The sequence below is a fragment of the Anoplophora glabripennis genome, unplaced genomic scaffold (assembly GCF_000390285.2).
Source record: "Anoplophora glabripennis isolate ALB-LARVAE unplaced genomic scaffold, Agla_2.0 scaffold1019, whole genome shotgun sequence".
Taxonomy (NCBI): Eukaryota; Metazoa; Arthropoda; class Insecta; order Coleoptera; family Cerambycidae; genus Anoplophora; species Anoplophora glabripennis.
In genome coordinates, this window is record NW_019417135.1 from 136688 (window position 1) to 141150 (window position 4463).

Consider the following 4463-nt stretch of genomic DNA (forward strand, 5'->3'; position numbering starts at 1 on the left):
GCCATCTTATCCCTAACGACCAATCACCTTCCACGCAGACCGCCGCCATCTCGTGACGTCACATCCGCTGCAGACCGCACCCATCTTACGCCGCCATCTTGTGACGTCACATCCGCTGCAGACCGCAGCCATCTTATCCCTACGCAGACCGCCGCCATCTTGTCGAACTCGATGGACACTGGCCATGTGACGTCACATCCGGTCCAGAAACCGCCTAACATAACTACTAACGTGTACTGACAAAAGACAGTTTTTTTTATCGGATATTGTGTATCAATTTCCAACGAGGAAACTGACCTTCGCATAATATCGTTGAATTCACGGTTAATATTACTATTTATTTTATTTAATTCATCAATTGATAATGCTATTTTATATTATAATTTCCTGTAATATCTAGTTAGCAATAAATACAATAATTGTTCTCACTTCAAAAGATTTTAACACAAAATTTATACTATTGTAGACGCTCACTGCACAATGTCATTGTGTACACGACATTAAAACCACTACTTAATTTCAAGGTTAACTGCAATGTTTAAACGTAAATCATGTGAAGGTCGTCACATAATGTGATATTTTTTCGTCTTTTATACACCGAACAAAATCATTATACATTTATATACTTAGAACTCGCTCAAGGTCATACCCTCATGAAATATTTATCCATAGCATTTAGATAGACATATTTTTAATGAAGGTCATATAACAATATTCCTTATTCACACCACACAACATAAATTTTATTTCAAGGTTAACTGCATTGCAAAGGTCAAATAAATGTCACCATCCTACGCCATCTCCTTCGGCTTTCAGCCTCAAGGTGATCTCAAGGACGAAAGTGGAGGGGGAGATTGAAAAGCGCTAAAAATACCCTACTCATTTGAATCAGAATGTGAAGGAAATAGATCTTCTATATCGTTAATCATATTAAAGAGGATTTTATTAACAAGACCTCTTGTGTAACCATATTTAATGAAAAGCTGAGAAAGCTTTTTTAAAATTTCCATCAGTAGATAGGCTACCTTCGTTCTACGCCAAAATCCCATGTATTTTCTTATGAAGGTTCATCCTGGTCATTTTTGACGAATTTTACCCCCACTCCACCTCCTTTTCCCTCCCCCTCCCCTTCCCCGCTAGCCAATCAGAGCGCAGCATTTTTTGCGGGGAAATTCAAAATGTAGTCACCCAGGGCTTTGCCGCATCTAGGGCTTTACCCCACCTAGGGCTTTGCCCCCTAGGGCCCCCATGCAGGTCTCTTCATGTAGGTATGTAGGATTCCCCACGTAGACAAGAGTATTGAGCGTAGGCCTCCGCGTGTACCCCGCGTAGATATACCTAAATTGTATAGGGCTTCGCCCGCCACCGCGGGCCCCAAAGTAATCGAGCGGTGACGTAGACAGTAGCCGCGACTTTCATTTCGCAATAGTAGTTTATAACGCGGCCGAGCGGGTGTCTGTAGAAGGCGCTATAAGTGGAGCGCGGTAATGTAATCATAAATGCCTGTATATTTAATTATTACAGACTACGGCTAAAAAATATGTACTGGAATTTACTTTAGGAATGTTTGTTAAAATAGAACAGAAAGGGTAAATCCTTCTTCGTCTTAAATGTTCATATATATTTCTTAAGTTCATATTAAAGCCCAATGGTAAATTCTTTTAAATAGCAAATTGTATTGAAATAGATTTTATTCCGCTTAGGTGTGTAAACCAAGTCAACAAACGCTAGCACAGCTGCCTTTGCTGTCTCAGCAAAACAACCCGTGGCCTGTTCTGGCGATATCAACTACAGTCACTGCACTTTGCGGCTTTTCTTGGCTAAGACTGTTAATAATCAATTTTATAATTAGTCATATAATCAACGAGTCTGCTCTGCTTGTTTTTTGTTAAAAGTTTCTCGGATTATTATAGTGAGTGGTGCTTTTTGTGTGTATCCTTTTGGATAAAGAAAGGTAAGTCTATATACACATTTTCAGTTAAAAACGTAGCTTTGTATAGCAGTTATAATCTTAAACGGCAATTACTTCTCATAGTAAAAAATTCTATAACTAAAAATATTAGCATTAAATTCTAAAACAGTCAAACCAGCTACCAAAATTAGTGGTATATTAAACAAATTCACTTACACGTTTATTATCTAACGAAGAAAAATTCTATTTAAAACCACCATTATACAGGGTGTTATTTTAGCAGTTGAGAAAAAACAATAGCTACAGAGCCTTTATAAAAGTTACAAATTAGTTAACAAGATGGTGGCTAAAAATCTAAAGAATTAATTTTTATATTATTATTTTTATAGACAGCGGAAAGACAGAGAGAGAGCAGCGTTGCAAGGGCATGCGTTTTGGCTACAGAATGACAGAGACATGGAAACCAAAAACAAGGCATACGAAGGGTAAGTTGCTTTCAATTTCTACATTTCAGATTGCTTTTCAGTTTTTAATACACAGTCCATGTATTCTAAAACTATAATTAGCTCTTAAAATAGCTTATTTATAATAAAATCATATTTAAAGCATTAATATTAAACTACAATTATTTTTCATAGTAAAAAATTCTATAACTAAAAATATTAGCATTAAATTCTAAAACAGTCAAACCAGCTACCAAAATTAGTAGTATATTAAACAAATTCACTTACACGTTTATTATCTAACGAAGAAAAATTCTATTTAAAACCACCATTATACAGGGTGTTATTTTAGCAGTTGAGAAAAAACAATAGCTACAGAGCCTTTATAAAAGTTACAAATTAGTTAACAAGATGGTGGCTAAAAATCTAAAGAATTAATTTTTATATTATTATTTTTATAGACAGCGGAAAGACAGAGAGAGAGCAGCGTTGCAAGGGCATGCGTTTTGGCTACAGAATGACAGAGACATGGAAACCAAAAACAAGGCATACGAAGGGTAAGTTGCTTTAAATTTTATCATTTCAGATTACTTTTCAGTTTTAATACACAGCCCACGTATTCTAAAAACTATAATTAGCTGTTAAAATAGCTTATTTATAATACAATCATATTTAAAGCATTAATATTAAACTATAATTATTTTTCATAGTAAAGAAAACTTCTATAATTAAAAATATTGGCTTATTTCAACAGGAAAACAAGCTAAAAAAATCCTCAAAACATATTAACATTCTAAAAACTATAATTTAGCTGGTAAAACAGCTTATTTAATACAGAAAAAATCACTTAATCGTAATAAACGTTAACTAACCGAAAATTAAATACAGGGCTTTATTATAATAACTGAAAAAATTAACCAAAAACAATTAAACAATAGGTAATTAGACGAATCTTTATTGAAAAAAGATAAAGCAATTTACTAGAATCATACAAAATCAAAACCAAAATCAGATTAAATTTTTTTTATTTAAAACCAGTATTATACAGGGTGATATTTTAACAGTTGAGCAAAAACAATAGCTACAGGGTCTTTATAAAAAGTTACAAATTATTTGACAACAAAATGATGGCTAAAAATCTAAAGCATTAATTTTATAGGCAGTTGAAAGTCTAACCAGGACAGAAAGGCATGAATTTCGGCTACAGAGGCATGAAGTTCAAAACAAGATAACAGAATGACAGAGACACGAAGAAAGAAGGCATACGAAGGGTAAGTTGCTAGATTTTTCTGCATTTCAGATCGCGTCGTTTGTACCGATTCAATACACAGTTAAATATGCTGGCTTGATACGGTACCCGTGTCGTGTAGGGGTCTATCTTAAACGATTACCTAAGGGTAATCATTGGATTTTTCCTTGCCAACGAAAAAAGGTTTCAGCCACACGCGAAAAACTTAAATCCGCCCGTGAACGCGAAAGGCCTTCGGGCTATCGAAACGATAAAAATGGCTGTCTTGTGGTTAGGGCAAATTCAAAATATAATTGTTCGGTACCATACCCTTAACGCAATTCAAACATCTCAACGGCAGTGTTTCAAACTAAACAGATCCGTTGCGACTTAGAACATAATTGAACGTTATAGGGTCTTTCCTTACAATTAAAATTACTATAGACTCTACATTAAAAATTTTCAGATTTTATTTTTCGTAAAATAATTTTTTGCCAATATTTTTTTAGTAAAGTACAGTTGACGTCATTTTTCATAATTTTTCGATATTTAATTTTACTATATTTATTTTTTTATTAAAGTACAGTTTTAGTAAAGTATAGTTTTGACATAATTTTTAATAAATAATTTTTCTGTTTTTTTATTAAATTTCAGTTTGACGTTATTTAGCCTCGGAAAGTGATGGCTCGAATTAATTATACGGTTCAGGCGTAAGACAAAATTTTTCTATTATTAATTTGTCGCAATTTTAGTACTTTCTAGTAAAGTACAGTATGATGTATTTTTTCATAATTTTTTGCTTTTTTAGTAAAGTACAGTATTTTTTTCATAACTTTTCATAAAATAATTTTCTTATATAATTTTTCGTAATTTTTCTACT

General features: G+C 33.3%; 1 long non-coding RNA gene across 2 annotated transcripts; it reads left to right on the forward strand.

Annotated features, from left to right (window-relative positions):
• Nucleotides 1-1758: 1758 nt before the first annotated feature.
• Nucleotides 1759-3899, forward strand: LOC111692164. Of its 2 annotated transcripts, XR_002763157.1 has the most exons (4): nucleotides 1759-1954; nucleotides 2302-2397; nucleotides 2817-2912; nucleotides 3515-3899. It is a non-coding gene; the product is annotated as an uncharacterized LOC111692164 (long non-coding RNA). The 2 variants fall into 2 exon arrangements; XR_002763158.1 differs by lacking the exon at nucleotides 2817-2912.
• The last annotated feature ends 564 nt before the right edge of the window (nucleotides 3900-4463 follow it).